At 43.1% G+C, this 16,026-nt stretch overlaps 1 long non-coding RNA gene across 1 annotated transcript; it reads right to left on the bottom strand.

Annotated features, from left to right (window-relative positions):
* Positions 1–871: 871 nt before the first annotated feature.
* On the bottom strand, positions 872–12,220 carry LOC111096895. Its single transcript, XR_005361676.1, has 4 exons — positions 12,054–12,220; positions 8,168–8,564; positions 5,601–5,748; positions 872–1,059 (listed from the first exon to the last, which is right to left on the bottom strand). It is a non-coding gene; the product is annotated as an uncharacterized LOC111096895 (long non-coding RNA).
* Positions 12,221–16,026: the final 3,806 nt, after the last annotated feature.

Raw genomic sequence — 16,026 nt, 5'->3', positions numbered from 1 at the left:
ATTCCGGGTCTCCAGGATCACGCCCTGGGCTGAAGGCGGCGCTAAACCGCTGAGCTACCGGGGCTGCCCTGAAAGCATGGTTTATTTTTATTTTTTTTTAAAGATTTATTTATTTATTCATGATAGACATAGAGAGAGAGACAGAGGCAGAGACACAGGAGGAGGGAGAAGCAGGCTCCATGCACCGGGAGCCTGACGTGGGATTCGATCCCGGGTCTCCAGGATCGCGCCCTGGGCCAAAGGTAGGCGCCAAACCGCTGCGCCACCCAGGGATCCCTGAAAGCATGGTTTAAAGAGAAGAAAACAGAATCCAGACATTCTGAGATTTACAAGATTGAAAGATACATAAGCTAAAGACATGAGCTGATAGCAAAGACCAAATCAAATGTATGGTTCTCTTATTGGATTAGGTGTCCTCCAAATCCTTTCAACCAAACAAAATGGTTCATGGAGAAAGACCGAGGGCATGGTCTCACAGAGGCAGGAGACACTAAGTGAAGTCAGCCATGGCCTTGTCAGCCATGCAGTGAGTGCCATGGACTGGCCCAGCACCTCCTGGTGTAGAGTTGTGAATGTAGATGGTGTGTGCACACATGTATGTGCATGTCTGCTGTGTGCCTGTGTGCACATGTGTGTATGTGTGTGTAGATACATATATATGTGCACACACGTCCCAGGCCTGATACATATACACATGTGCATCTGTGTGCACATATACACGTATGTATGTGCATATGTGTGCTGTGCACATGTGTGTCCATTACATGTGCGTGCATTGTGTGGCTGGGTAGTGCATATTTATGAGCATTGCAGTGTGCCAAGTGTGTATTTGGTGCAAAATTAAGAAGTTCCTCATAATCTCTTTCCTTATGTATTTATAGTTCAGAGAGATTCAAGACAGCAGGTGAGAAACAGCATAGATGTTAATAGGCCACCTTTTGTTGGGCATTCTCTACAAAGTGTCTCATTATTACTGAAAGTTCATGTTTATGAAGTCCTCAGATACTTCAGGCATTGTCCAAGCAACTGGTAACAAAATATGGTCTGTGTTTTCTTCATCTGTAAAAGTAAAGGGTAGAAGTGAATAGATTTTAGCCTCCTTTCTCTCTAAAGTGTTATGTTTCAAACACACATTTTTCTGAAGTACAACCATCATTATCAAAAAATCCTCAAGAAAAACAGCAGCCATGAGAAAGTTGCAGTGTGGAGCATGCTGACCAGGCTCCTGCAGAAATCAGTGAGGCTGAGGGTGAGGTAGGGTGGCCCCACTCGCCTCCTCCAGAGAAGCACTGGAAGACCATAAAGACTGGAGGTTGGAGGGACTCTGCCTTCACTCACTGACCTGCTTGTATGTTCATCCCCTCACTCATCCACTGTCCCATTCTCTCTTTTCCCTTCCACCCACTCTCCCATCCTTTCCTTCTCTCAGAGACAGGAAGAGATGCCCAGGTATGCCCGTGATGTGGAACATCCCTATCTTTTCTACACAGTGCTGGATCCTCCTGTGATCTGTTCCACCTACAGATTACTCCATCTTCCCTGGTGTCTTGCCACAGATTCACAGATGCCTCATTTCACAGTAAGGACGCCTGGGCTGGAAACAGGCTCAGTGACTCACCTAAAATCACACAGCTGCTTACGGCATAACCACCATGCCTGAATAAAGCTTAGAATCACTGCATCGTAGGCTAAATGACATCTCAAGGCTTCCCACGGTCCATTTGCCAGCCAATCTTTAGGCAAACACTGGAGCTGAGCTCAAAGTTTTTGCTTCTAAGCATGGAAAGAGCGAACAAGATTCCAGACCTGGCTCGTTTCTGAACTATGGTCAGAAACCAAATCCCTCCAGTGATATTGACTGCAGGCCTGTTGCATTTGTGCCTTAAAATCCTGTTTCTTACCTAATCTGGACTACTGGAATCGTATCTATCACCCACTGGAAATTCTACTGCATCTCTTAGCCTCACTCTTTAAAATGCATGTTTAATATCATCTCTAGAAATTACAGTCAGGGTTTAGAGGACTTCAGTTGTCTAATCTAACAATGTTCAGCAAAAAGTGATCAAGGTGATTCTTGCATGAGGTAACTGGTAACAGCAGCTTTCATGTGTTAGGTTCCTTCTAGAAACTAGGATAATTTCTAGAATAATTACTGACTGAATAATGTCTTGCTCCATGTGTATACATTTATATACATTTAAGAAACGGAATACTAACTTTTTTTTTTTTTAAGATTTTATTTATTTACTCATGAGGGACACAGAGAGAGAAGCAGAGGCACAGGCAGAGAGAGAAGCAGGCTCCATGCAAGGAGCCCAATGTGGGACTCGATCCCGGGTCTCCAGGATCAGGTCCTGGGCTGAAGGTGGTGCTAAACCACTGAGACACCTGGGCTGCCCAAGAATAGGAATACTAAATATAACTATTAAATATGAATATTCAGTCCAATTGATAACTAGTGATTTTATTTTTCCTTGGCATAAATGCCCTGATGTTTCCTGCCCTGAGCTGAACAAATTGCAGGGCTCCCTCCTCGCCACCTGACTGGACAAGTAAGCCACACATCTGAGTGATAGGATCTATGAAGAGCAGATTATCAGCTTGTGCCTAGGGAAGGCTGTGTCAGTCTTAAGGCACCTGCTCACTCTTGGGAAAGGAACAGCATTTTGCTAAAAATGCTTGAGCTCTTACAGAAAGAAGCCAGCTTTCTGCATAAATCAGTCTGGCTTCTAGGGCGAGTTAGAAAAATAATGCTAACTAGATCCATAATGAGTGTAGAGATTCAGGCAGGTCAAAAAAGAGCAGAAACCTAGCACAATGGCCTTTTAGAAAGGAATGGGCTATGAGCATTTGTTCTAAGTCTATAAAAAGGGTAATTACCTTGGCAAGTAGTTCATTTTCTGCCCCATAAAGGCAGCTGTAAATGGATTATAAATAAGTGATGGCTCATAATTCATTAAAAACAAGAATATGGGAACAGTTTTAAGGAAGCATGAGTTTTAAGGAGAACCTTCAAATTCAGCAAACTTTACAGAGTACTGGAGCAGCCCAACAACCCCCCCCCCCCAACTTGGCATTGAGATAAGCAAAAGGGGAACTTTCCTTCATAGGGGCTGGCTCTTCCACATGCGCTAGGCATGGGGCTGGGGCCATTCTTCCTCCCCAGGTGTGGGCAGAGCATTGGATTTGGCATCCGAACAATGAAAGCCAGTTTACTCCCTGGAATCTTGGGCAAATGTCCTTGAGCCTCAATGTCCTCAACTGCAAACTGGGATAATAAGAGCATCTGAGTCACAGAGTGGGCATGTGTGCTGCTTGTCTCATTCACTCAACAAATACATGATGTGTGATTGAAGCCTACCTTGTGCCAGACCTTGGGAGAGGTGCTGAGGATGCATACCAGGACCTGGCCCTTCAAAAATTCAAAACTTGCCTGAAACCAACTGAGTCGAAGTCTTAGAGGTGGGACCCAAGCCCCAGAATCTTTATAGGATTGGCAGGTGAGCTCAGGCATAGGGACTGCTGGTGTAGACAGCATAGGCAAAGCACTAAGTGAATGGAATGCACAGGGCTTCATGGGTGTGGGATAGGTCTTGAAGGACCCGTGAATGTTTGTCTGTAGAGGGAGCCCAGTGAACGAAGGCACGGGGCATTCATTTGGCTTTGAAGTTTGAAGTGGAGGAAGCCCAGAAAGCATTTGTTCCTGCCTGGGAACTGAGTTAGAGGTGTGCCAACAGAGGGACAGGAGTGCTGTACTGATGTGAAGTCAACAAGGGGGCCTGGGACTTTTCATATGTACATTGATGGGGCTCAGGACACACTACCCTAAAATATGGAGGATTAAATAGAATAGCAGAGTCAAGAAGGTCACTCTGATCTCCCCAGTCCACTCTGATCAGCCTTTCCTCCCTGAAACAGGTCATAAAACCCCAAGTAAAAGGTGTCCTCCCTGTACCAGGGACCCATCACCAGACTCCTGGAGATGGGGAATTTGGGACCAGGAAACCTGTACAAACAAACCCTGTTAAACCAGCCCTCATCTTCCTACTTCACTTCTTCACCACCCACTCCCATTTGTCTTGTCAATGCTTCACAAATCTTTTTTTTTTTTTTTAATGCTTCACAAATCTATTACTACCTTGTCTAAAAGCTATCAAAGCTTCTTGTTCTGTTTTAGACCCAGTGGGGACCCTAAGAGGGTCAAGGGGAAATTTTTAACAAAAAAAAAAAAAAAAAGGAAAGTTTAAAAAAAAAAAAAAGAAAGTTTTTCACAAAAGTCAATACCCATTCAAGATAAAAAGCTCGAGGGTAGGTGTAGAGGGATGTACATCAGCATAACAAAGGGTAAAAAGACAAAAGCCTGTGAAAAACTGAGAGCTCTTCCTCTGAGATCAGGAAGGAGACAAGGATGCCTATTTTTGCCACTTGTTCAACACAGTATTGTAAGTCCTAGCCACAGTGATTAGGCCAAAAGCAAATGGAAGACATAAAACTGTCTCTATTTGCAGATAACATGATACTATAGATAGAAAACCCTAAAGACTCCCTAAGAAACTTTTAGAACTAATAAATGAATTCAGTAATAATTCATGATTTGGGGCATTATGCTAAATGAACTAAGCCAGACGGAGAAAGACAAACACAGAATAATATCATTTATATATGGAATCCAAAAAACCACCTCAACTTATAATGCAGAGAACAGACTAGTGGTTGCCACAGTTGGGAGTGGGGGGGTGGGATAAATGGGTGAAGGGAATCAAAAGGCCCACACTCCCAGTTATCAGATGAGTAAGTCCTGGGGAGGCAGTGCACAGCCTGGTGGCGGCTTTGCAAGGGTAATAATTCTTTACTGTAGCTTTGAAAGTTGCTAAGGGAGTAAATCCTAGAAGGTTTCATCACAAGAAAAGTAAATTGTACTATGTGTGGTGAAGGCTTGATTTCACAATGTATACACAAGTCAAATAATTATGCTGTATACCTAAAGTTGATACAATGCTACATGGCAGAAAAACTTTGTTCAGATCCAGCCAGGGAAACTCAGCTGGTGCAGGAAAATGTCTTCCTCCCCTGCAGTGTGTTAGCAAGACCAGTCAGACTCCAGAAACGGAAACTCCCACTCTTAGAGAAGCAGCTCTGGGTCCCAGGTACCATGAGCTCTATTCAGGTCACATACTCACTATGTTAACCTTGGGCAAGTTCCTTAACCTCTCTGTGCTTTAGTTTCCACAACTACAATGCAATCAAAACCAATTTCTATGTCATGGCACAGTGGTTCAGATCAGTGACCTACTAGTGGTAGAGCAACCCAGAGCAATGCTGGACACTCCACCAGCACTGAGTTTGCTGCTGTCATGTTGGAAGTGCTGGCTCCTTCCTCTGAGAGCTCCATCATGCCTGGTGAATAGTCCCCCTGTTTTTCCTAACATTTGTATTGCAGTTACTTATCTATATGTTCCTCTCCTGAGGCTGTGAATTGATCAAGGGCAAGGCTATTCTTACTTCTTACCTGACATAGGTCTGGGGTAAGGGCTTTCTACTTATTTATGGCATATGACTAAGTTTTTATTAATTTAATAAAATAAAAACTACTGAGGTACCTGGGTGGCTCAGTTGGTGAAGCGTCTGCCTTCAGCTCAGGTCCTGATCTGGGGTCCTGGGATCCAGCTCCGTATGGGGGCTCCCTGTTAACAGGGAGTCACTCCTCCCTCTCCCTCTGCTCCTCCCCCATGCATGTGTCCTCTCTCTCTGTCAAATAAATAAATAAATAAATAAATAAATAAATAAATAAATCTTTTTAAAAAGGTAATTAATTAAAAAATAAAAATGAAAGCAAAGAAAGATGTTTTTAACACTCAGCAACAATCTTTCATTGTGTTTTAAAGACTGAAATTGGATTTTTTTTCCCCGTGTTGAGAAGGACTTGCAAATGCAAAGACATTTCAATTCCTTTGGTTTTTGCTATTAAAAATTTGGCCTTCCCTCTGGCATTTTCTTGCTGCAAATCCTATAAAATATTTAGTTTCCTAAGCACACTGAAGTTTAATCCTTGTAAAGAAACTTCCGTCTAGAAATGTCAGGCATAATTTATTAACTCCCTTTTCTTGCACACTGATAGTTACAGTTCTGCATTTCTAATTGGGAGTTGAGTTGCAAATACAATGAAGATATGGAAATAGACAAATCTCTTTGAAGGTACAGTTAAGGAGGTATTTTAGGATGATCTGCAACTGTAGTTGTGGCCTGATTCACACTTGGTTTCAGTTCACAGGGGCTCCTGCTGTCCCTCTTCCTGAACGCCCTCGCCCCAGATGTCCCAGAGGCTAATGCCCTTACTTCTTTCAAGCTGAATGGGTGTAGACTATGTTAGTCAAAATATGCCTCTTTTGCATAAAGAGAATCTTGAGCTGTTTTTCTTTTAAGATTTATTTATTTATTTATTTATTTATTTATTTATTTATTTATTTATTTAAGAGAGCAAGAGAGAGTATGAGCAGGGGGAGGGGCAGAAGGAGAGAATCTCAAGCAGATTCTCCACTGAGAGTAAAGCCCCACATGGGACTCGACCCCATAACCCTGAGATCATGACCAGAGCTGAAACAAAGAGTCAGATGCTTAACCAATTGAATCACCCAGATGCCCCGAGCTGGTTATTTTTAAGAAACAGCAGACACAGGAGAAGCTCTGACAAATTTTGTTTTGTTTACTGGCATAGCCCAGGTACCCAGAGCAGCCTCCGGCATTTACTAGGTGCTCAAAAATCGTGGTTGTATCAAACACCAGCTACTCTCCAACTACTGCCAGTACCAACTGTTGATAAGACACAGCAGGAGGGAAGAACACAACCTTGACAGTCTTGTCTCACACAGAGGGAAGGAAAGGTCAGAATTTACAGACCATTTGAAGTTTGGTTTCAGGCAAGTCTCTCCAAGGGGAGGTGGGTGCAAATCAACTTCTAATATCTTTAAAAATACCTTTAGTATCTTAGTATCTTTAAAGCTATAATATTACATTTTATACATTTTTATTTGTTTATGTCATCTTGAAACTATGAGGTCTCTGGAGCCAGGCAGATTATCATTTATTTACAGCAATAACTGCATCAGTTCCCCACATGCCAATTCCTCTCTTTTTGGAGGTGAGAGCCAGGTGGGTGAGTCTGTGTGTACAACGGGACTCCTTGCATCACAGGAGAAGAACCCTGAAATTGTCAATCTGTTTATATAGGATGGCATGCACTTCAGCGGGCTGCCCACAAGCAGTTGGAAGAGGCGGATCCCCATGAATGGAAATAAATGTCTCCAGGGGATATAGAAGACAAGCTTCTTTTTTTTTTTTTTTTTTTTTTTTTTAAAGATTTTATTTATTTATTCATGATAGTCACAGAGGAGAGAGAGAGAGAGAGAGAGAGGCAGAGACACAGGCAGAGGGAGAAGCAGGCTCCATGCACCGGGAGCCCGACGTGGGATTCGATCCCGGGTCTCCAGGATCGCGCCCTGTGCCAAAGGCAGGCGCTAAACCGCTGCGCCACCCAGGGATCCCAGAAGACAAGCTTCTAGGCCTTGCTTACAACCCCAGAATGTCTCCCTGTCTGGGTTTCATCCTCCCTTGAAATATAAATGCGTACCTCCAGAAAGCTGAATCTTTCTGGAGTTCTATGGCAGCTGCATGCCCATTAACTTCCAAGACTTATCCCTTCACCAGATTCCAGTAAAATTTGCTCAGAGGGGTGTCTTGGTGGCTCAGCGGTTGAGCATCTGCCTTCGGCTCAGGTCGTGATCCTGGGGTCCTGGGATCAAGTCCCACATTGGGCTCCTTGCAGGGAGCCTGCTTCTCCCTCTATGTCTCTGCCTCTCTCTCTGTGCCTCTCATGAATAAATAAGTTAAAAATCTTTTTAAAAAATTTGTTCAGAGAGCCTTAACTGTCAGAAATATGAAAATGTTTACTTCCCGACGTAGCCTTAATTGGGATTGGATAAGATCACGACAAGGCCGTCATGGAAATGAAGACCATCTAGACGAGAACAGGCAAAGACTATGTATTCAGAGCAAAGGAATCAGCCACCATCACCTACATTCAGCACAGACACAAAGAAAGGCAGAGGAGTGGGAAAGAGGGACTTCACAATTATTCATCAAGTGCTGGCGGCTTGAGGCTAATTATTACCGGAGTCACTGGCTTCGTAGACTGTTTGCTAGAGACAGGGAGCTGACTTCCTAGAAGTCTGATTTGTAGGCAGTAGGTTGGCTTCCCCTGCTGGTTACTGTTGATGATGACTCGTTCTTGGGCTGGCTGCTGCATATTGTGGGTCAGAGTTCTATTGTGTATGTTGTCCCGGCACTGCTCGTTGTATGTTGAGTCTGTCATGGTCTGGAATGGGTGGAGACGGCAGGGCAAAGATTTTGAAGCAAGGGAATCTCAGGCTGCAACCACTCTGTGGATGCTTCCCATGAAGAGCTGGTTAATCTTTTGGGAAGTTCTTACGGTGAACAGTCAGGTTATCTGCTTGGAGCAGTAGAGTGATGTTAATGTCAACAGGCTGGGGGAGGGCAGACAGGTGGTTCTGGATTTGGTTGAACAAATTGAAGAGAAGGGAAGGGTGAGATTTTTCTAGTATCACAGATGTCCTCAATTTTAGCACCTCCCCACCCGCTCAGTGAGGCGTAGTGCTGTGATAGAAATGACACTATTCCTGTTTTACAGGAAACGGAGACTCAGAGTTTATATAAGCTGCCCAAGGTCACATTAAAATTATAGTAAAGGCAGAACTCAAAGCCAGCCCTGCAGGACCTGCCAACCTCAAAAATAAAATAGTCCCTTATCTTACAAGCAAAATGAGTATACTTAGGAAGAGCAGAGGAATTGCAATTGTGGCTGAGCAAAGTGTAGCAAACCAAAGGCAAGTCCGAAGAGACAAAGCAAAGGTCAGCTCTCCTTATTAGGTTTCAGGAGAAAATTGGGGAGCATTGTTCTGAATAAGACATCATTGAGAAAGAGGAAGAGGTTGTAGCAGTGTGTCCCTGGCTGTGGGCGGTGGGGGGTGCCCTCTTGCAGGGACAGATTTTTCCTTTTTTTTTTTTTTTTTTTTAATGCAAGTCTTACGTGGAAAGTGTCCTTCCTCCCCTACTGGTTTGCAGGCTGCCCCCTCAGGCCTTCCTGACTCTACGTTTGTTTGTTTTTTTAAAGATTTTACTTATTTATCAGAGAGAGAGAGAGAGAGAGAGAGCATGAGCAGGGGGAGGGGCAGAGGGAGAAGCAGGCTCCTCGCTGAGTAGGGAGCCCCATGTGGGAGTCAGTCTCAGAACCCTGAGATCATGACCTGAGCTGAAGGCTGATGCTTAACCCACTGAGACCCCCAGTGCCCCTGTTTTATTGTTATTTAAAGATTTATTTATTTTAGAGTGAGCAAGCCAGTGTGGTGGGGAGGAGCAGAGAGAGAGAGAGAGAATCCTAAGCAGGCTCCACACTACACTGAGTGCAGAGCCAGGTGTGGGGCTCGATCTCACAACCCTAATATCAGGACCTGAGCTGAAATCAAGAGTCAATTTCTTCACCGACTGAGACACCCAGACACCCCTTGATGAGGCTTCCCTTCTCATGTGCACACCCCAAAATCCCATGCTGCCTTCCATAATTGCAAATACCACCCAAGTCACCTCATCACTGCCATGCACACGTGTGTGATACGTACATCCATATGGGTGTTTTTTGGTGGAAGATGGGGGTGGAGTGGGCCTTGGAGGGACACAGAATAAGGACATTTCGAGTGTTTTCAGGGTGAACCCAGAACTGAACCTGCTCTTCATGTCAAATATTCTCTGTACGGAGAGAAGGCCCTTTTAGCTACTGAATCACAATTCTCCTTAATACATGTTCTTTCTACTTTTTCTCCCCCTTAAAAGTAATTGGCAAAGTATCTGGAGTCAATGTCGAGTAATTAAATGTATGTGATTCCTGGGAACCGGTTCAGATTTTGCAAGTGCTCGGCAGCTTTCAAGAACCATGGAAATAAAACTTCAGGCTGTTCCTAGATTTACAGTCTTCACAGTTTGTGGTCTGTGCTGCTGGCATTTTTACCGAGCTGGCACACTCTGGAGAACATCATTTTATCTTTTAAAAACAATTACAATTATAATTAGTACTGTTATTATTCTCTGCACCGCAGCAGGGGAATGCGGTGATCAGCCTCCAGCTCATCAACGAGAAATGCTGCCAGCACAGCAACGTTGGGGGGCCGGGGGGCCGGGGGGCTCCGAGCTGAGCCCCAAAGCTCTGGGTAGGACAACTGTGGGCAGGACTGTGTGTTTGCTAGGAGCCAGCAAAGGGCGTGCCCCCCCAGAACCCCTGCAAGTGGCCCTTTTCTTCCTTTCTTCACTGAGAGGGTCGCCAACCATCCCTGTTGCCTTCCAATGCTGCTGCATGTTGGGATCAGCTGGGAAGCTCTGGCCGCAACCACTCCCAGGCAGTCCCTCCGCCTACCCCACTGCAGCCCCTGCAGCCTGAGGTCAGGCCAAGCTGGGGAAGAGAGGAGGTTTAAACTGGAGGAGGAGTCTGGGCTTTTGATACTCTCCTGGCCTCAATGTTTTCATACCTGGAAGAGTAACTTGCTTATTACCCGAGAGACTAACCACATACCCAGTCCGTCTGCCTCAGGCTGCAGGGAGGGAAATGCAGCTTCAGAGCCGGTGGGGAAGAGGTACAAGGGGTCTCTTGATCTGGCCTCGGTCATCCCAAAACCCAGTTGCAGAACCATAGAGTGAAGGTGGAGCTCGGAGTCTGAGTCCGATCCCTGGGTCTACGTGCTTGGTCATCATCGGTACTGACAGGGCAGCTATCCCAAAACAGCCTTTGCCTCTGCCTCTGCATCTGCCCCCACTTGTGCTCTCTCTGTCTCTCTCTCAAAAAATAAATAAAATTTTTAAAAATGTGTATGTTTTTGTCCTGCTAAACTGTTATTGCAGTTTAATTTCCAGATCCAGCCAGGGACTCAAGATGGTTGAGGAAAACTATCTTCTCTCCTACACCTCGGACCAGAGAATCTGTGCCTCAGTTTCCCCTCTGTGAAATGGGGATAATTTGACCATACAGAGTTACTCTGAGGATCATATGAATGAATGAATATAAAGCATTTGAAACAATGCAGGAACATAGGAATAAACATTGGTTATTAGTAGTTATTAATTGATCACCTGGGAGCTTATTAGAAGTGTTGATTCTAACACTGGCCCCTCACCAGTGGTCCAGATTCATTAAGTGTGGGATAGGGACCAGAAAACTGCATTTTAAACAAATACTACCAAATTTTTTTTATTAAAAGGGGTCTGAAGACTATTTTGTGGAGTGCTTGCCATAAGGGAATGTGGTGTTCATGGGTAAGATGTCTGTCTGGTTAACGGAAAATGAGGTGAGAAGGTTGGAAGAGGTGAATATAGAAACCACTTATACTATTCTGTGGTCAAGAAACAGAAACTATTTTAGAGATACAGCATCCCCTTGCTCCAGCCCTTCCCATCTCATAGGTAGGGAAACAGGTCTGGAGCCATAGCACCCACAGTCATGGCTGTTCCCTGAAGCCTTGAGCCACAATCATTGTGTCTTTTTTTTTTTTTTTTTTTTAAGATTTTTATTTATTTGAGAGACAGAGAAAGAGAGAGAGGCAGAGAGAGCATGAACAGGGGGAGCTGCAGAGGGAGAGGAAGAAGCAGACTCCCTGCTGAGCAAGAGCCCAGTGTAGGGCTAGATCTCAGGACCCTCAGATCAGGACCTGAGCCGAAGACAGATGCTCAACCAACTGAGCCCCTCAGGTACCCCTTGATAGTTGTGTCTTAACTGCAAGCCTCTTGCTCTTCTCGCTCTGCAGGATTGGCTCAGAAGACATTCATTATCAGGGCAATCCTGTTTCTTTCACCAGGATCCAGAAAGTTGTCAGATTCTAAGTTGAGCTAGAATATTACAGTCAAATATGTGGAGATAAACAAAGACAGAAAAACAGGAACAGGCAAGAGCTCCATGTTCAGAGCTCATGATAGCAAGGGCTGCTGCTGTCACTCACCTTCTGGCAGGGACTCAAAGGCAGACAGAGGAGTGGTCGACCTTTGTGGTTGGAACAGGGATGGCTCTCAGGGTGCCCTGGCTGGAGGCTGTTGGCTGGAAGCTGCAGGACGGCTAACTAGAGGAGGGCATCCTATGTGATTGCTGATCTGGATTTCTCTGATTGGCTCTGAGTTGGAGGTAGAGACAAGGATTAAGAAAGCTGTCAGTTATTTATTTATTTATATTTTATTGAAATTCAAGTTAGTTAACATATAGTGTATTATTAGTTTCAGGGGTAGAATTTAGTGATTCATCAGTTGCATACAACACCCAGTGCTCATCACATCACGTGCCCTCCTTAATGCCCATCACCCAGTGACCCTCCCCCCATCCCTCTCTTGTCCAACGACCCTGTTTGTTTTCTAAAGTTAACAGTCTCTTATGGTTTGTTTCCTTCTTTCTCTCTTTTTTCTGTCCCATACGCTCATCTGTTTTGTGTCACATGTGAGTGAAATCATATGGTATTTGTCTTTCTCTATTTCACTTAGCATAATACCCTCTAGTTCCATCCATGTCACTGCAAATAGCAAGAATATTCCATTCTATGTATATACCGTATCTTCTTTATACATTCATCCATTGATGGATACTTGGGTTGCTTCCATATTTTGGCTATTGTGGACATTGCTGCTATGAACATTGGGGTGCATGTGCCTCTACAAAATCACTATTTTTGTATACTTTGGATAAGTATCTAGTAGTGCAACTGCTGGGTCATAGGGTAGTTCTATTTTCAACTTTTTGAGGTATCTCCATACTGTCTTCCAAAGTGGCTACATCAACTTGCATTCCTACCAACAGTGTACAAGGGTTCTCCTTTCTCCATGTTCTTGCCAACATCTGTCATTTCCTGACTTGTTCATTTTAGCCATTCTGACTGATGTGAGGTGGTATCTCATTGTGGTTTTGATTTGATGCCAAGTGATGTCGAGCATTTTTTCATATGTCTGTTAGCCATCTGAATGTCTTCTTTGGAAAAATGAGAAGTCGTGAACAGTCATGTCTTCTGCCCATTTCTTAACTGGATTATTTGTTATTTGGTGTTGAGTTTGATAAATTCTTTATATATCTTGGATACTAGCCATTTGTCTGATATGTCATTTGCAAATATCATCTTCCATTCTGTAGGTTCCTTTTTAGTTTTGTTGATTGTTATTAATCATGTCTTGGCTATTTGGGGCCAATTGTTAAAGGCTTTATTGTTTGGCTTGATGGACTGTTTTTAGAGACTTCCGATGAGTCTGACTTGTAGGTAGTAGGTGGGCTTCCTGGGCTGGTTAAGTGCAGGTAATGGGTTGGTGTCTTCAGTGTGCCACTGCAGATCACGATCAGAGCTCTGTTCCCATATGTGATCTGGCCATTTACTCTATTTGCATATTCAGTCTTTCACCTATTTCAATCCATGTACTTTCACCATTCTCTCCTAACCCAGATTTTGTCATGAACTACAAGTTCTGATTTACATATCTGTAGTTTGGGAAATTAGGGAAGGGTGTTGTTTTTGGTATTCATGGTGCAATGTGTGTAGTGAAAAGGCAGACAAAGACTGAATCACAAAAATCCAGCTGCCTGGAGAAGGTTCAGCCTCTGAGAACTGCTGCATGCTGTTCTCATGAGAATAGTTGCAAAGATAAATATAGCTTTTTTTTTTTGGATTAGTATCTTATTTATTCATTGTGCATTTTAAAAATACCTATATCACATAAAGAACTACTACATAACTGTAGACAGTGTGCATATATGTGTGAAACACCTAAGTAAAAATTATGATGGGTGGGTTGTCCTAATTTTTAAATAAATTAAAAATATTGAAATATTCTTCGCTGGAAAAAAAGCCCACCTGAAAGAAACTTTATCTGCAACCAAGAGATAGCTAATTATCTAGAAAAACTTAAGATTTTATCAGTCAAAGGATGAAGTATTCCTTAGCCATCAGGGAAATGCAGATCACAACTACAATGAGATAACACTTTACACCTCCTGGGATGATAACAACAAGTGTTGGAGACAATGTAGGGAAATTGAAACCCTCACACTCTGCTGATGGGAATGTAAAATGTTGCACCTCCTGTGGAAAAATCAGTAGGTCCTCACAAGGTCAGACACAGAGTTATCCTGGGTCTGGGAAAGTCTGCTGCTAGGTATCTACCCAAGAGAAGTGAAAATATACATCCATATGATAACATTATATGAATGTGTATATAAAGTTTATTTGTAGTAACGGGAGACTGGAAATGACCCAGAAATCCACCAAAGACGCATAGATAGATGAAACACCATGCGCCTTTGTAGTGTAGGTGACTCGGGCTGAAAGGGAGCAGAGTGATTATACACACAGCAAGGGTGAATCTTGAAAACACTGTGTGACAGAAAGAAGCCATTCACTGAAGACCACATGTCGTATGATTCTATTGGTGTGAGATATCCAGAGCCAGCAAATCCATAGAGATGGGAAGTAGATTAGCAATTGTCTAGAGCAGCAGACCTGGGGAGAAATGGGAAGTGACTGCTAAAGAATTTTGTTTTTTTCGGTGTTCTAATATTGATTGTGATGGTTGCACAACTCAGGGAATATAATAGAAACAACTGGATTGCAGATGGGTGACTCATAATGTGTATGAACTGTATCTGCATAAGAGTCATGAAAAAGATGACAAATTAGCACCATTTTGCTTGGCTGTAGAACAACCCTTCTGGTTAAAGAACATGACATAAATGTTAAGGCTTTAGAGAGAACATATATATTACTTTATCATTTTCATAGTCATTTGCACAGAGATGTTGAGTACTAACAGATTTGGTGAAAGCAAGTTATATGAAAGGGATTTACGTGAAGTAGGAATTGGTTGAACCACATACATATTTCCTACAAGTCTCCAGTATATGTATCTTTTTTATTCACTAAGTCAGAATTTTTGGATCATGTATTACCTGTCTAACACCATTTTAGGTGCTGAGGAATAAATAGATAAATGAATATATATCCAGCATAAGGAATATAAATATATATAAATATAATACCTATCTATATAAATATTTACATATCCAAGTATGAAGTCCTAGAGAGTATAGTCAGTGCTATGGGGCACATAGAAGCACATGTACATGCTGTCAAGGAAAGCTTCTGATTCAATAAATAAAAACATACTCACATGACCCTATTGCTTAACTAATAGGATAATTTGGGGGCAAGCAGAAGGGTTTTCCTAAGCATAGGGATGCATCTGGGTGTCAGGGAGGAAGGGCACTGGAAACCAGAAAATTTTGCCCCCAGTGATGTCTCTTTCTTTTTCTTTCTTTCTTTCTTTCTTTCTTTCTTTCTTTCTTTCTTTCTTTCTTTCTTTCTTTCTTTCTTTCTTTTCTTTCTTTCTTTCTTTCTTTCTTTCTTTCTTTCTTTCTTTCTTTCCTTCTTTCTTTTCTTTTCTTTCTTTTCTTTTCTTTTCTTTTCTTTCCTTTTCTTTTCTTTTCTTTTCTTTTCTTTTCTTTTCTTTCTTTCTCTTCTTTCTTGATTTTATTTATTTGAGAGAGAGAGAGACCCCGAGAGAGCACTAGCAGAGGGAGGAGCAGAAGGAGAGGGAGAAGCAGACTCCCCGCTGAGCAGGGAGCCCAATGCAGGACTCATGGATCATGACCTGAGCCGAAGGCAGATGCTGAACTGATTGAGCCCCTCAGGCCCCCTTGACTGTTGTTTCTGAACCTCTCTGCCTGCTCCTTCTCTCTCTCTCTCTCTTTTTAAAGATTTTATTTATTTATTTATTTATTTATTTATTTATTTATTTATGAGAGAGATGGAGAGAGAGAGAGAGAGAGAGAGAGACAGGCAAAGACACAGGCAAAGGAAGAAGCAGGCTACGTGCAAGGAGCCTGATGTGGGACTTGATCCCAGGATCTCGGGATCACACCCTGGGCCAGAGGCAGATGCTCAACTGCTG

Source organism: Canis lupus, chromosome 7 (assembly GCF_011100685.1).
Source record: "Canis lupus familiaris isolate Mischka breed German Shepherd chromosome 7, alternate assembly UU_Cfam_GSD_1.0, whole genome shotgun sequence".
Classification (NCBI taxonomy): domain Eukaryota; kingdom Metazoa; phylum Chordata; class Mammalia; order Carnivora; family Canidae; genus Canis; species Canis lupus.
The sequence above is the reverse complement of the archived record's forward strand: the minus strand, read 5'-3'. Positions and strand labels throughout refer to the sequence as shown.